The sequence below is a fragment of the Cibotium barometz genome, chromosome 44, assembly GCF_041138505.1.
Source record: "Cibotium barometz isolate CiBa-2024 chromosome 44, ASM4113850v1, whole genome shotgun sequence".
NCBI lineage: Eukaryota > Viridiplantae > Streptophyta > Polypodiopsida > Cyatheales > Cibotiaceae > Cibotium > Cibotium barometz.
The window spans coordinates 3,723,965-3,742,368 of record NC_141089.1 but is presented as its reverse complement, the minus strand read 5'-3'; the positions used below and the strand labels follow the sequence as shown (position 1 = coordinate 3,742,368).

The 18,404-nt window shown below is 40.9% G+C and overlaps 1 long non-coding RNA gene across 1 annotated transcript; it reads right to left on the bottom strand.

The window, feature by feature from the left end:
* Positions 1-13,923: 13,923 nt before the first annotated feature.
* LOC147612872 (uncharacterized) lies at positions 13,924-17,348 on the bottom strand. Its single transcript, XR_015263300.1, has 4 exons — positions 17,207-17,348; positions 16,278-16,353; positions 15,154-15,238; positions 13,924-14,003 (listed from the first exon to the last, which is right to left on the bottom strand). It is a non-coding gene; the product is annotated as an uncharacterized LOC147612872 (long non-coding RNA).
* Positions 17,349-18,404: the final 1,056 nt, after the last annotated feature.

Genomic DNA, 18,404 nt, shown 5'->3' with positions numbered 1-18,404 from the left:
GAGTTGGCATTGATGGCATCTACATGGTAGGTGATGTCATTTGGCAATACCTCGACCGAGGTATACACAAGGAAGATGACATGTCTATATGATGATGTGGTTATTGAGCTTGGTCGAGGTTTGGTTTGTCATTGACGTGGTTCCTGAATAAACCTCGATTGACGTATGTTTTTGGAGGGCACGTGCCGTTCTACTATGGTTTGGAGACCTTGCTCGAGGTAGGCCACCCACTTGAAATGGCTATGCATGGGGTGTCACGCTTTTATAAAAACTACACAAAATTTGTCACCCTGATCTTGCAACCACCCCATAAAAAGATGCTAGATATTAGAATTTAATTTTACAACTGTCCATAAAAAGATGCTAGATATTAGAATTTAATTTTGCAACCGTCCATAAAAAGATGCTAGATATTACAATTTAAAAATAGTATATTCATGTTTATATACAAATTCATTGAGTCAAATTATAGCTTCTCTATAGATTATATTCATAAAACAAGAGTAGCCTCTACAAGGCACAATAAGAAACATAGGTTTCTAAAACAAGCAAGCGTAGATTATATTAGCAAAAAGGGTAGCCTCTACAAGGCATAACAAGAAACCTACATGCAAGAATCAAAGATGAACAATTTTTTTTATATAAAAGATTCAAAAGGTTTTCAAAATATAGACTAGAATAAATTTAGGGAGCATATATTGGGCCTAGCACTTTGGTGCTATATAAGTTACATATGTATGATTCAACTGTAAACAACTTAGATATATAAATTTCATATTCAATTGTACATGAATATATATAAGGTATATATATTATTTAATTTTATGTATTTTTTATTATATTATTTGATAATCAAAGGATCCTTTCAATAAGAGTAAATTTATTTGAAGCAAGGGTGAAGAAAAATGTTAACATCCATGGATATATTTACATTAATATATTTGTTCTCTACAAAAGTATACATTTGGTTAGCTTGGTCGAACATCTAAATCTTCTAGCCATGATGTAGAAAAGACAAGGGATAGAGCATGTAATCTATACAAACCCACCATACATTTGAAGCATTAGAAGCTTTTGAAGTGGGGACATTAGAACATTTTAAGTGAAAAGTATTTAAAACATACTAGTGCATTAAAGTTCACTTTTGAAATGTATGAAGCATTAGAGCCTTCGTTTACAAAATAAAAAAACATTAAAATCTTAATTTGATTGAAGCTTCATGGTGTTTAAAATATTTAAAAGCTTCATTAGCATTGCAACTTGGATAAAAGAAATGACCCCTCTTCTCTCTGCAAGACTGCTAGGAAGTTCCCAAGGTTTTTTTTTTCCAAGTTGTGATGCTATATTCAATTGAATGAAACATGGAAACCTACTCATGTGAGTGATGTGAGTCACATGTGTGATGGTAATGTAGCTTGAAAGAGTTGTGTTTACAAGCTTCATTGGTATTCAGAAGCTTTATAAGATTCATTGGTATTTGCTTGAATTTGAAAAATAGTTTTTACAAGATTCATTGGTATTTAGAATCTTTACAAGCTTCATTTGGCATCAAAACTTGGAAAAAATGACCCCTAAGATCCTCCCACCAAGGGTCTAGCTTATACCCCTAGGAGGCTCCCATAGATCCTTGGTGTGAGAGGATCCTAGAGGTCATTTTTTTTTTCTAAGTTTTGATGCTAATAAATCTTGTGATGTTATATTCACTTGAGTGAAACATAGAATATTGCTCATGTGAGTGAAACATAGAATATTGCTCATGTGAGTGAAGGAGGTCACATGTGATGCTCATGAAGAGAAGTGCATTTAAAACATAGTGTTTACAAGCTTTACAAACTTCATTAGCATTTAGAAGCTTTATCGGCATCACAAATTAAAAAAACAAATGATTGTTACGATCCTCCCAAGGGTTTGTGCTAGAACACACCCCTAGGAGGCTATCTGGGAGGCTCAAAGGGGTCATTTTGTTCCCAAGTTTTGATGCTAATTGAGCATGTGATATTTAATAGAGCCACATGTAATGCTCATGAAGCTTGAAAGAGGCATCAAAGGGCAATGGGCTTGAGGAGAGGAAGGTAATGATGCAAGGGATGCATAGAAGGAAAGAAGTTTTGATGGAGTCACATGTAATGCTCATGAAGCTTGAAAGAGGCATCAAAGGGCGGCATCAAAGGGCAATGGGCTTGAGGAGAGGAAGGTAATGATGCAAGGGATGCATAGAAGGCAAGAAGTTTTGATGGAGGCGAAGAGTAGGGCTAGCCATCCCCATCAATAAAACAAGGTCATCCCCATCAATAAAACAAGGTTATTATGGGAGTTCTAGGATTTTCATAGGGTCCATAATATGTGGGCTCAAGGGTAGCTATAAGAGCCCCCAATTATGCTTAATAACTACTTGTTGATGTATGCAAAGATAAGGAATAAATTCCTTACCTTTTTAAAGATTTCATAGCAATTAATCAATGTTTTACATGCTAAAGTCCAAAAGCAAAGCATCATATCTTTCAAGTCTCAATGAATATTATGATCATATTGAATATTATGGTTAATAACTGCTTATTGAAGATTATGGTTAATAACTACTTATTGATGTGTACAAAGATAAAGCATTGATTCCTTGTACTTTTTTAAAGATTCCATAGCAGTATATCAAATTTTTACATGCTAAAGCCCAAAAGTTAAGAATCATACCTTTCAAGTATTAATATTGTAAACACATCTCTTATTGGAGAACATGGTTTACATATTCAATTATAAAAAATGGGTCTGAAACAAAAATTATGCCATTCACCCAACCTTATTCAATGCTTAGAGGTAAGAATGCTTGTTATGCACCTTATAAAGCACGGCAAGCACATCCCAAGATTTCTTGGCACATTTACATGTCATTGAGTGAATATGAGGGATAATGCTTCTTTTCACTAAAAGTTCCACAATGCATGAGCATGTGCATCCCTACCATCCTACCTAGCTTGGTCCACTATGGGAGGTGCATAGATAGATGCCATAGTTACATGTGAGCTAGAATCACCATCATCAGAACTACATGCATTATGTTGCACTGGTAAGACAAGACGTGCTTCAATGCCAATAACAAAATTCCAAATCCCTTTAGTAACCAATGCATGCCACATCATATAAAACCAAAGAGGATAGTTGGTGCGTTGGTGCCATCCAACCTTGTCCTTGGCTGATAGCATGTCATATACATCATTTCTAATGATTTTGACCTACAAGTAAACTCTGTATTCCCAAAGAACTACAAACAATATAGAATCTCCCAAATATATCAAGTGCTATGCCACTGAGTGAAATCTATATGACTGCCAATAGATATGAAAATGTATGGAAAATTTCAAAGTGTAGAGATAGAGATTTATCTGATCAAAATGATGGTTGTTCTATATGACTGCCAGTAGACCTGAAAATGTATGGAAAATTTCAGAGTGTAGAGATAGAGATTTATTTGATCAAAATGATGGTTGTTCAATATAGTATGTTTGTGATAGCATTGTCTAGAACTTTCTACGAAAAAATTACAGTATGCAAATGGCCCCCAAAACGTGCTCGAAATGCCCCGAAACCTACAAAATTAATGTTAACTTTGCTAACTCAATATTGGGTATAGTTTCCACACCCACCATGAGGATAGGTCAATCTGAGATGAAGATAAGTGCTAGGAGACCTTGTTGTGATACCAATTGTTAGAGCGGAGGCAGCGCGGGTGGTAGCAACACACACACACACAAGTGCAATAAGAGTAGTGAGAAGCACAACACTAAAGAGTAGATTGATGAGAATGAGTAAAGTATAAGTGAAGTGACATGACATATATGGTCAATTACACACTCATAAGAGTGTGTTCACATGATCGAGGAAAAAAACCTCCTAAAGAGGAAAAAAGTGCCTTGACCCATTATTAGGCTAAGTCCACACATCACTACCATATAAATGGATATAGCCCCATGGAGAAGAAGTAAGTGCATGGACCTTCTATATCATCAAGTAGTGCATAGAGAAGAAGCAGAGAGTAGAAGAGCGTAAGGAGGAGATAAGAAAGTTTCTAAAATGCATGATAGAGAAAGAGAGAGAAGGACTACATTGAACTGGAGTAGTACACACAGGGTACATGTTTACCACACTAGCATCTCAATGAGAGAAGTTCACCATGAAAGCTTGGAAAGAACTCAAGAAAGAAGATGGTTCTTGTAATTGTGATTAACTGTAAAAAGATAAAATGATTATGATTAGGGCTGGCATAGTTCACTTTTATACCTTGGCCCCTTTTCACACTCACTTACACCATGGCCCCTACACTTTGCCTTGCCCATATGTCCATGGCCTTTGGCCCATTACACCCTTTTTTACATGTGCTTTGGCCCATGCCCATGTCCATTGACCCATTTTCCATGTCCATGGCCTCCATATATATAAATACATGGTGTCCACCACATTACAAACCATCCCCACTCAATAGGTTTCACACATTTTCCATGTTCATGGCGTCCATATGTATAAATACATGGTATCCATGTCCCACATTACAAACTATCCCCACCCAATAGGTTTTGTCCTTGAAAAACCATAATATATACATGTCACAATCCGTATGGATGGAGAATATGCCAAGGACGACCCATGAAAGTCTCAATTCACATCCAATGATGTGTAGATGTAAAGAGGTAAAATCTTTCCAAGAGAGCATACTTCAGCGATATGGCCTCAAAAATCCACATGTAATGCTCTCAAACCAGCCCACCACAATCACCAATCAATGGAAAAGTAGGATCCATCCGAATGCATGATATAAGCACATCTCAACTATAGTATCCATTGCACATCTCAACTATAGTATCCATTGCACATGGCATAATATGGGCATGTTCACCTAGATCAAATGGAATCTATGGCACATGGCATAATATGGGCATGTTCACCTAGATCAAATGGAATCTATGAAATGTAGTCCCGTGCACTATCTCCTAATCCAATACAAATTCACCATGTGTTAAAGTAAATCCAAGATCAAAATCTTCCTGTGTATGTAAAAATCTCTCTGCCTTGTAATCACCATTATGCATCTCTAAGAAGTATCATTGAACTCCTATGACAAATCCATGCATCCCCAAAGAAGTATCACATATATCCAAAAAACTCTAGTTGATGATTAGGAGCATTATGTTCATTATCATCAACACATGGAGTAGTGTGGATACATGTGTTGCATAAGAATCACCATATGAGCACCCCATTCCCAAACTCTCTCTCTTTTACCTTCATGCTCCCCACCATGGCTATATCACACCAGCCCATCAGTTCTTCTTACACTTCACCACCTGCAGCCTGTCAGCCCACTTACCAATTGTGCTCACCAAGTCGCTTCCTCATACTGCTGCGCTCCACATACACCTTGCACCTTGACGCCAGTCCACCGCTTTTAGTGCCAGGCCCACACTCGAACACTGTCAGCCCGTCAACCCAGTCCCAATCATCCACCTTCGCTTCTCTCCTGCGCTGTCAGCCCGTCAGCCTCAGCTGCTGCTGCAGCTCACCACACGACAGAAGGCACCCCAACTCTCCACACGATTCATCTCCTTAGCCCAACATCCCTGCGCCGCCTGTGGTTACACACATCCAAGCGGCCCCCCCTTGGCTTCGTATAGCACCTGCGCCTCCGAGAGTTCCCCAGAACCCCTCCTTCAAGCAACTCGGCGGCCTCCTCAGCTAGCCACCCAGACACACGGAGGCTCCTGCTGTCTTGCGCTACCCCCCAAAAACAACAAGGCCACCACCTTTCGGTCGGCGCCTTCCCCTGCAACACCTGCAGTTTCGCCTGGGCGGCTCCCACACGCCTGCCCTCTTATGCTTCCTCACTTGGCGAACTCTCTTCGCCCCTTCCCTGAGTCTGTGGGTGCAGCTCGCCACCCAAACACATGCGGGGCCTTCTCTTCCCTGTCTCGGCGGCTCCCAGCCGAATCCACCCGCGGGGCTGCTCCAGCCACTACACAAAGCACCAGCGCCCTAGAGCTTTCTCTCCTGGCATCCAACCCCTCGCCAGGAAATTCCTCTGGCGGATCCTTGGCTTTTGTCGTCCTGTGGCTACACCAGAGAGCCCACACTTGCTACACGGCGAGTGTTAACATCCTTCCTTTTTGTTTGCAGACAGCTGCGCCGACTCATCCACCACCTTCTGGACTATATGCGCTGGCAGCCACTCCCTCTTCCACGTAGCTCTGCCCTCTTATGGCCACGTTCTATTATTTTTATCTCTTCTAAGGTCTAAGAGAATGGCCACACCCACCTCTTCACACCAATACTCAATACTACCTTGGCCACATCCTTATTTGCCCATGTTCCACACACCTTCTTCAAATGCAACTTAATGCCCACTCCATTTGGACGCGCACACAACTCAAGTGGCCAAACAGTTGAGACCATCTCCAGCAACCCTCGTTCCGGACAGGCCTGCGCTCCTAGAATTTCACCATCTTTCCTGCACATACACTTCCATCAAAACCCATAGCCTAATTGCCACATCCACAACGCCCACACTGAGTCAATGGGTGCTCCCATGACTTTATCACAACACGAACATCACTCATGTACACATGTACAAGTTGAGTTTGAGGTTCCCAAAAAACTACACACATATTTAGCAACCCCCTTTTTTCTGTTGAGACATTTATGTCCAGCTGCACAAACAGAAACCACTTATCCCCCTGGATCAAACAGAAACCTCGGTGCATCTACCTTCCAATCCCTCAAGCATTCTCCTCCATCAAACAACCATTGATAGATCCTATCATGACCTACTTTCAGAAACCCCCTTTGCTCTTTGTATATGGCCTCATCACCATCACTTCCTCCTCCATACCAGTTCACATAACCTTGTGATGGAGACCACCATTCCTCACCTCTACTCCCCTCTGACACATCCGAGTTCCACTCATAATCATATACCGAAATAATAGACATCTCATCATCAACTTCCATCTCACGGTCATCCAATCTGCAGCCCACATCATTGGCTTCCAACCCTTCCTCTGGGCAACCTGCCAGACTCGAACTATAACCAAACCACTCATCCATATGCTGAGCATCCACATATGGTGTGTCCACTATTGACCCATTTCCTTTCAGCCCATCAACATCACACACAGCAACCTCATGCACTGTAGACTCATCATTGTCGCTTTCCTGTAGTTTCTCCAGCTTCAAGACCATTGGCGATCCTCCAAGACTCTCCACATCTTGCACAGGCATCTCTACCAAGTCCAAGCTCCCCAAACTCCCAGGCAAAGCATCTTGGTCCCCCTGACCAACAACAATAGCCTCACATGCATCCTCACCACTGACAACCAACTCATTCTCTTGGGCAGCATGACCAGGAACACACACCTTATGATCAGCATCCGCACCTGCGAAATCTATCGCACCGTCATCCAAAGTCGCATCCCGCTTATCATCAGTCACACCATCACTCCCTCCCTGCACAACTGGTATGCAAGCATTTGTTTCCTTCTCCAAGGAAGCCAACTTCAACAGATCATCTAGTGCACTATCAAGTACACTGTCCAGCTCACCATCCACACTCTCACAAGCTGCAATATCCAACTCATCACCCGGATCATCCATACATACTCCATCCCCACAGCATCTTCACTAGTAACACCTTGATCATCACACTCCACCTTGACTGGCTGAAGTACTGGCACCTGCAAGTCATTACTCTTTTCTAAATCAAAGAGGTCATCCAAGTCATATCCATACTTAAACTCATCGGGTTCCTCAGCATTAGCATCACTTTCACAATCCACAGCACCATCAATTATCTCATCCTTCTCCTCCTCATCTTCTGAAAGCTCTTCAGGGCTGATTCCAGAAACCTTACTCTTCTCCATTCCCAACAGATTAATCTGTCCCATACTCTACTCTGCAAATGTGACCTCATGGACCTCACAAACACTGGGCTGAATTGCATCCTTCACCTGCATATTAGGGCCACTCACCCTATCACTCATTCCCCAAGACAATTGATATATTCCACCATTAGCTTTGGCTGGTCTCTCACATTGCGGACTGATATGACCCCACTCACCACAATTCCGGCATTGCACATCACACAGATACCCTCTCCCTCTTCCAATATCTGCTGAATTTCTTTCAAAACCAGATGATGCATCGGTCTTCCTCCCCATATCACTTATGCCTCTTCCTCTTCCTGCAGACTCTATCCAATTCACACTTACCAATTCACACTTAAAGACTTCATGAGCTCCACTGCTTCATGAACCTCCCTCTTCAAAGAATCCTCCTGTTTAGGAACAACAGCAGCTTTTCTTCCAGGATGCATACCCTCAATCTGTGGCACCTTCACAAACCTCTTCGGCTCTTCCTGCATAGCCTCAATCTGTGGCACCTTCACAAACCTCTTCGGCTCTTCCTGCATTCCCATCTCCCTCAAATGCTTCACCTTCCACTCCTTCTCACGAGCAACTCTGACAGCCTCCTCAAAGCTACCCAGGTTCTTTAGCTCCACTTTCAGACGGATCGTTGGCTCCAGACCAGCCACAAACCGCTCCTTCTTTATCATCTGCGGGGGTACTTCAGGAATCAGAGCCTCACACCATAGACTCCACAGTCTACCAAACTCTATCAGATATACTGATCCACATCCTGACCATCCTTCTGCTGAATGTTACACAACTCCTTCCACACTTCATTCGGACTCTTCACATGGACAAACTGTGCCAAAAAGGCAGCTCTGACTACACGTTACGGTACTCAGGATCTTGTCTCGATGAACATTCCTGTGTGCAGTCACAAATATCTGTAGCCATGCTTTTGCATCACCCTGTAATAAGCAATAAGCCAAAATCTGAGAAAGGATCTTCGGGGTTGCCCTGTCTTTCATCAAAGCTGTAAACTCCATCTTCTCCAGAAACCTGGTTGCATTCTCCTGTGGCAATCCCCAATACTCTGGAAAATCTTGAGCCATCTTTCCAAATCTTGCTTCACACAGCCCCTATCTTCTTTCACAAACCAGAGGAAAATCTGCTCCTCTGTGGAGGCACCAAAAAGTGATGGCACGGAAGCGGTAAAGCTTATGCCTTTATAGAATGCCACACTTCCACACACGCATGCAAACACACCAGAACACCAGACCAGAGAGCATGAACAAGACTTATTTTTCAGAAAGGACCTTGACCTTTACAGAGGTGGATATCCCAAAATATCCCAGACACCAGCTTCATCAAGCACCCGCTCGCAATCAGCCCTCTCCAGCTCCTGGTCGCTCCAAATCCCTTCGCTCCTTGCTTCTCTGCAGCAGCCGACCTCTTCGTTCTTTGCACTGCACCTCAGCTGTCCACTCTCTGCTACGCCACCAGCTCACTGCCAGTTCTCAAAGCATAAAACCCGGTCATCATCTAACTTTGTCACCACCAGCCCAAAGCCAACAATACCAAGGTGGCTCGCCTACCAGCTGGAACCATCAGTCACAATAGCCATCTTCGGCGGTCAAAAACAAACCAAGGCCCCATTCCCAAACTCTCTCTCTTTTACCTTCATGCTCCCCACCATGGCTATATCACACCAGCCCATCAGTTCTTCTTACACTTCACCACCTACCCTGTTGTTGCAGCCCGTCAGCCCACTTACCAACTGTGCTTACCAAGTCGCTTCCTCATACTGCTGCGCTCCACATACACCTTACTCCTTGACGCCAGTCCACCGCTTTTAGTGCCAGGCCCACACTCGAACACTGTCAGCCCGTCAACCCAGTCCCAATCATCCACCTTCGCTTCTCTCCTGCGCTGTCAGCCCGTCAGCCTCCCTCAGCTGCAGCTCACCACACGACAGAAGGCACCCCAACTCTCCACATGATTCATCTCCTTAGCCCAACATCCCTGCGCCTGTGGTTACACACGTCCAAGAGGCCCCCCCCTTGGCTTCGTATAGCACCTGCGCCTCCGAGAGTTCCCCAGAACCCCTCCTTCAAACAACTCGGCGGCCTCCTCAGCTAGCCACCCAGACACACGGAAGCTCCTGCTATCTTGCGCTACCCCCCAAAAATAACAAGGCCACCACCTTCCGGTCGGTGCCTTCCCCTGCAACACCTGCAGTTTCGCCTGGGCGGCTCCCATACGCCTGCCCTCTTACGCTTCCTCACTTGGCGAACTCCCTTCACCCCTTCCCTGAGTCTGCTGTGGGTGCAGCTCGCCACCCAAACACACGCGGGGCCTTCTCTTCCCCGTCGGCTTCCCAGCCGAATCCACCCGCGGGGCTACTCCAGCCACTACACAAAGCACCAGCGCCCCAAAGCTTTCTCTCCTGGCATCCAACCCCTCGCCAGGCAATTCCTCTGGTGGATCCTTGGCTTTTGTCCTGTGGCTACACCAGAGAGCCCACACTCGCTACACGGCAAACATCCTTCCTTTTTGTTTGCAGACAGCTGCGCCGACTCATCCACCACCTTCTGGACTATATGCGCTGTGGCAGAAGCCACTCCCTCTTCCACATAGCTCTGCCCTCTTATGGCCACGTTTTATTATTTTTATCTCTTCTAAGGTCTAAGAGAATGGCCACACCCACCTCTTCACACCAATACTCAATACTACCTTGGCCACATCCTTATTTGCCCATGTTCCACACACCTTCTTCAAATGCAACTTAATGCCCACTCCATTTGGACGCGCACACAACTCAAGTGGCCGAACAGTTGAGACCATCTCCAGCAACCCTCGTTTCGGACAGGCCTGCGCTCCCAGAATTTCACCATCTTTCCTGCACATACACTTCCATCAAAACCCATAGCCTGATTGCCGCATCCTCAACGCCCACACTGAGTCAATGGGTGCTCCCATGACTTTATCACAACACGAACATCACTCATGTACACATGTACAAGTTGAGTTTGAGGTTCCCAAAAAACTACACGCAACGCATTGACACATGGGATTTGGTTGCATTACCACAGGACAAAAATGTTATTGGTTGCAAATGGGTTTACAAAGTGAAATGCAAGTCTGATGGTTCCATTGAACGCCATAAAGCGAGATTGGTAGCTAAGGGTTATGCACAAACCCAAGGCTTGGACTATGATGAAACATTTAGTCCAGTGGCAAAGATGGGAACAGTGAGAGCAGTCATTGCTATGGCTACAGCAAATGGTTGGGAAATGCATCAAATGGATATGAAAAATGCATTTCTAAATGGTGATCTATAAGAAGAAGTATATATGGCACAGCCAGAAGGATATGTACACCCAAGGTATCCCACTCATGTATGCAGATTAAAGAAAGCTTTATATGGCTTTAAGCAAGCACCTCGTGCTTGGAGTGATAAGATGAGCAGATATCTTATCTCTTTTGGATTTCAGGTCTCTATAGAGCAGATTCTTCACTCTATGTGAAGAAAACAGATCATGGGATTGTCCTACTTGTCATCTATGTGGATGACTTGATTATCACAGGAGATCATGCTGTAGATGTTATGCATGTCAAGAAGGCATTGAGTGGGCAGTTTGACATGAAAGACTTGGGTGAATTGAGATACTTTCTTGGGATTGAAGTGATCAAAGACCATTCAGGTACATGGTTAGTGCAACGCCAATATGCATTGGATATGTTGGCAAAATATGGGATGACAGGGTGTAAGCCAATGAGTACACCTTTGGACAAGAATGTGAAGTTACGAGCTGATTTTGGTGAAGAGTTGGATGATCCATCTATGTATAGAAAGATGGTTGGAAGTCTCATTTACATGACTATCACACGCCCGGATCTCAGTTATGCTGTGTGAAGTTACGGGCTGATTTTGGTGAAGAGTTGGATGATCCATCTATGTATAGAAAGATGGTTGGAAGTCTCATTTACATGACTATCACACGCCCGGATCTCAGTTATGCTGTGGGGCTAGTACACCAGTTTATGTAGAGCCCTAGAAAACCTCATTTGGATGCAGTGAGATGCATTATGCTATATGTAAAGACCACTACACATTATGGTCTTCTTTATGAGCATGGTAAAGGCTTGGATATACATGGCTACACAGACACAGATTGGGCAGGTAGCTCATATGACAAGAGGTCTACTAGTGGTTATGCCTTTACACTTGGAAGTGCCGTGGTGAGTTGGAGTAGTAAGAAGCAACCTACTGTTGCTTTATCGAGTACAGAGGCTGAATACAGGGGTACAGCCATTGCTACATGTGAAGGAATATGGTTAAAGAATCTCTTGGCTGATTTGGGTGAGCCTATTGATGGCAAGGCTGTCATTCATTGTGACAACATGAGTAGCATACAGTTAGCCAAGAATCCAGTTTTTCATGCGCGGACCAAACACATAGAGGTCCATTATCATTTTATTAGAGAGAAAGTGCTGGATGGTACAGTGGATCTACAGTATGTGAAGACTGAAGAGCAGGTATCTTTACAAAGCCACCACTAAGCATGGAGAAGTTTGAGTACTTTCGTTACTGAATCAAGGCGCTTGCACTTAATAGTAACAAAGTTGGTACACTACTAGAAATAGGCATAAGCATAGAAATATCAAAAATGTCTTAAAATATGTGTGGTGCTTTTTGAAGTGATTACTAGAGCTGAATTGTTAGTATACACTCAATGCTCGTCTCTCAGTATGTATCTCACATTGATGTGTAACGCACTTTTTTAAAGGTCCCCAGTATGAGAAGTAGACATTGGTGCACATGACTTTGGTGGGAACCTCGGCATAGACGTCGATGGGATCATTCTTTTGTGACCATTGATTGTTAGGAGATGGTTAGGGTTATCGAGTGTTAGTAGGGGTCCTTTATTAGTGGGTTCTTTAGCCATGTTCTTGATACGTGGGGTGGTGTACACGGGCGGTGATGACCATGTCTATGCATCGTAAATAACTGACCATGTTATGGACATAGTCATGAGTTAAGGTACCCAATGCTTGTGAGAACCCACCCCCTCTACACTTAGTACACCCTCCATACAGAGTCTATCTAGATCACCATCTAAGATCTACACAAGAGTGCACGGGTGGACACAGCCATCATATTTTATCTATCTCCTTGTTTGGTATAATCAAAATTTTAAAATTCTCTCCATTCTCTACTTATTGCATTATCTTTTGCATATTCTCTTGCTAGTCTTTTCGTTATGCCATATTCTTATATAATTAACATGGATAAGGGTGATTAGAGCTAATAATGCTTGATTAACATGGATAATTTAGGTGATCAAATGATTAGTATGAGGTAGGGTGTGATATGGTAAAACTCATGCATAAGCTTCTTATGCATAAAGCTTATGCATAAAGTTTATGCATAAGCTTTATGCTTGAACTTTATGCATGAGTAGCTTTATGCATAAAATTATGTATAAGAAGTCTTATGCATAAGCTTTATGCATAATAAGTCTTCTGCATAAGCTTTATGCATAAGAGGTCTTATGCATAAAGTTTATGCATAAAAAGTCTTATGCATAAGCTTTATACATTAAGCTTTATGCATAAGAAGCCTTATGCATAAAGTTTATGCATAATAAGAAGTCTTATGCATAAAGCTTTATGCATAAAATCTATGCATAAGCTTTATGCACAAGAAGCCTTATGCATAAAAGTTATGCATAAGAAGTCTTATGCATAAGCTTTATGCATAAACTTTATGCATAAGCTTTATGCATAAGAAGCTTATGCATTAAGCTTTATGCATAAGACCTTATGCATAAAGCCTTTTAAGCATAAGCTTTAAGCATAGAGTCTTATGCATAAGTTTTATGCATAAAGTCTTATGCATAAGACCTTATGCATAAAGCCTTTTAAGCTAAGCATGAAAATTTATATATTAAAATACAAGACTCCCCCGCACCAAGAGGTGCAAAATAAAATGGAAGAGTTTAGCAACCAACCTTGTGAGGGGAATGAGCTCGCTTGCTCATCTTGTAAGCTTGCTTGCTCGTCTTGTGAGGGGAATGAGTTTGATTTCTCTTGAAATGAGAACTTGATAGAAAAAATCTTAAAAATAAAACAACAAATAGTATTACACACCTTAAAGAAAGAAAAATATGCATGAAACTTAAGCTCTATTCATGAGAGGCTTATATATAAGAACCTTATGCATAAGAAGCTTATGCATAAGAATCTTATGTATAAGCTTTGTACATAAGAATCTTAAGCTTTATGCATAGAGTCTCATGCATAAGAAGCCTTATGCATAACAAACCTAAACCCTAAACTTTATGCATTAGAATCTTATGCATAAGAAGTCTTTTGCATAAAGTTTATGCGTAAGAAGTCTTATGCATAAGACTCATGCATAAAGCTTATGCATAGAGTCTCATGCATAAGAAGCTTTATACATAACAAGACTAAACCCTAAAGTTTATGCATAAGAAGATTATACATAAGCTTTATGCATAAGAAGTCTTATGCATAAAGTTTATGCATAAGAAGCCTTATATAAAGCTCATGCATAAAGCTTATGCATAGAGTCTTAAGAAGCTTTATGCATAACAAGCCTTATATAAAGCTCATGCATAGAGTCTTAAGAAGCTTTATGCATAACAAGCCTTATGCATAAGACACTTATGTATAAGAGTCTTATGTATAGAGGCTTACACTTATGTATAAGAACTTTTATGCATAAGCTTTATGCATAAAGAAGCTTATACATTGAGCTTCATGTGTAGAGGCTTACACTTATGTATAAGAACTTTTATGCATAAGCTTTATGTATAAGAACTTTTATGCATAAGCTTTATGCATAAGAAGCTTATACATTGAGCTTTATGCCTTAGCCTCTTATGTATAGAGTCTATGTTCAAAAGCTTTATGCATAAGACCTTATGCATAAGATCTCACTCTCATAAAGCTTTATGCATAAAGCCTAATGCATAAGACCTTATGCATAAAACTCATGTCTAAAGCTTATGCATAGAGTCTCATGCATAAGAAGCTTTATGCATAACAAGCCTTATGTATAAGACACTTATGTATAAGAGTCTTATGTTTAGAGTCTTACACTTATGCATAAGAATCGCACGCATAAGTATCTTATGAACAAAGAGATTAAGCATAGAACTAAGCATAAAGTTTCATAACTTAAAATAAAAAGCTCCCCCACACCAAGAGGTGCAAAATAAATTAGAAGAGTTTAGCAACCAGCCTTGTGAGGCGAATGAGTTCGCTTGCTCGTCTTGTGAGGGGAATGAGTTTGCTTGCTCTTGAAATGAGAACTTCATAGAAAAAATCTTAAAACAAAACAGCAAATAGTATTACACACCTTAAAGAAAGAAAAATATGCATGAAACTTAATCTTTATTCATGAGAGACTTATGTATAAGAACCTTATGCATAAGCTTTATACATAAGAATCTTAAGCTTTATGCATAAGACTCATGCATAAATTTTTATGCATAGAGTCTCATGCATAAGAAGCCTAATGCATAACAACCCTAAACCCTAAACTTTATGCATAAGAATCTTATGCATAAGCTTTATGCATAAGAAGTCTTATGCATTAAGTTTATGCATAAGACTCATGCATAAAGCTTATGCATAGAGTCTCATGCATAAGAAGCTTTATGCATATAACAAGCCTAAACCCTAAAGTTTATGCATAAGAAGCTTATGCATAAGCTTTATGCATAAGAAGTCTTATGCATTAAGTTTATACATAAGAAGCCTTATGCATAAAACTCATGCATAAAGCTTATGCATAGAGTCTCATGCATAAAAAGCTTTATGTATAACAAGCCTTATGCATAAGACACTTATGTATAAGAGTCTTATGTTTAGAGTCTTCCACTTATGCAGAAGAACTTCTATGCATAAGCTTTATGCATAATAAGCTTTTGCATTAAGCTTTATGCCTTAGTCTCTTATGTATAGAGTCTTATGTTTAAAAGCTTTATGCATAAGATCTCACTCTCATAAAGCTTTATGCATAAAGCCTTATGCATAAGACCTTATGCATAAAGCCTTATGAATAAGACCTTATGCATAAAACTCATGCATAAAGTTTATGCATAGTCTCATGCATAAGAAGCTTTGTGCATGACAAGCCTTATGCATAAGACACTTATGTATAAGAGTCTTATGTTTAGAGGCTTATACCTATGCATAAGAAACCTTATGTATAAGAAGCCTTATGCATAAGAATCACATGCATAAGTCTCTTATGAACAATGAGATTAAGCATAGAACTAAGCATAAAGTTTCATAACTTAAAATGAAAAGCTCCTTGATACCAAGAGGTGCAAAATAGATTAGAAAATATTGACAACCAACCTTGAGAGAAGGGATAAAAGCTTGCTCTCGTTGTTCGTAACCTTGCTTTTGGAATGAAAATGTAATAGAGAAAACCCTAAAACAAAACAACCAAGAACATTAGACAATGCATAAAACCTCATCAATGAAAGACAATGCATAAAGCCTCGTGAGAGAGAGAAAAAGAGAGAGCAAGAGAGAGACTTATGCAAGACTTATGTAAGATCAACAAGACCAACCTTTGTGTGTCACACAAACCTATAAAAAATATATATATATAGTTAACATTAAAATTTAAATTTCTTATTTGAGATAGGTGAAAACTTTAATATAACATAATCAAAAACAACACAAAAAGACATTAACAAAACAAGCAAGAGCAAAGAAACAAAAGACAAAAGCTATGGAGGTAAGCATTTTACCCTAACTTTTAACTTTATGCATTGCTTTCCAATGTAGATGAATGAAAAATGAATGAAAGAAAGAAAGACAAAGGTTGAAAGAAAAGAGAAAAAAGAATAAAGAGAAGAAGGGAGAGAGGAGAAAGAAGAAGAAAGAAAGAAGGAGAAATCTTCAAAGAAAGGAAGAGAAGGGAAAAATAAGAGAGGAGAAGAGAGAAGAAGAGAGGAGAACGGAGAAGAAGAGAGGAGAAGAGAGAAGAAGGGAGAGAGGATAAGGGAGAAAGAAGAGAGGAGAAAGTGGAAGAATAGGAAAGAGAGGAGAAGGGAGAAAAATAGGATTGAAGAGGAGAAGGGATAAGAATAGGGAAGAGAGGCGAAGGGAGAAGAATAGGGTTGAAGAGGAGAAGGGATAAGAATAGGGAAGAGAGGCGAAGGGAGAAGAATAGGGTTGAAGAGGAGAAGGGATAAGAATAGGGAAGAGAGGCGAAGGGAGAAGAATAGGGTTGAAGAGGAGAAGGGAGAAGAATAGGGTTGAAGAGGTAAACTTACCTTCTACCAAGACAAACATTGAAGTTTCTAATCATGGTTGAGGGAGGAAGAAGAAGAAAGAAGCTATTGACCCCCTATGCATAGCTTCTTGGATGTGAAGCCATAGCTTCTTGCATGTGAAGCCACAGGGAAAAGCGGAGGAACTAATGCCCTCCACGTGAACTTGAAAATAGAGGAACGCGTGGTGCGAGAGGATCCAATACACAAAAAAATCATAACATTACGCGGCTATATACGCGGCTATGGACGCGATTGTAGTCGTGCACATAGCCGTGTTTGTAGCCGCGCACATAACCGCACCAGTAGTAGCCGCGTGCATAGCCACGTCATAGAAACATAAAATTATATCAAAAAAATAGAGAACCTTGAACCTCCTCATGCATTGTGTGTATGTTGTGTATATACATATTTTAAATATGTTTTATATGTGAATTATGTTTAAATATGTGTCTTATGTTGGTTATAGATACCAAAAGATCAAAGTTCATCTTCATCGTCCAAAAATGAACCACCACATGGATGGACTAAGTAAGAATGGTTGAGGCAAAAAATCTCGTGTCCATGTACACGATGCAAGGGGGCAATCGTACGCTTACGGCAATAAAACACGTACAAGATTATGGAAGATTCCAAGAGCACAAGCATTCGAGTTCTCGAGTAAGTTTTTAAAAAAAGATATGTTTGGTTGAATTTTTTCATTATGGTATCGAAATTCATAAGTTTCATTAATTATAGGACGAGGATGGAGAGGAGACTTGTCAAAGAATGAGGGAATCAATGCCTCACTACTATGTCATGAGTGGATGATTACGTAATGAATTTAGAGCCCATCAAGAAGATTTTGGTATATGTGGTGGTGGTGGAATGAGTGAAAAAGTCTTCCATAATCAACAAATGTCACATGAAATCGAGGATGAATTCATCATGGATGAGATGGTTAATGATTCTTTGAAGATGGGGAGGTTGAGAAGGAAGAGGAACTCACATGGAATGAAGCACAATTACGACAAGCCGCGAGCACCCCGCTTTATGAAGGGTGCCCATACTCAATATTTTGTGCGACCTTGGAACTACTCAACTTGCAAACCATGTATGGTTGGAGCGACACTAGTGTGACAAGTTTGTTTCGGTGAGTGAATATCGTACAAGTCTTGTAATCTAATGGTGGTTTATTTTATAATGGAGAGATATAAAGTAT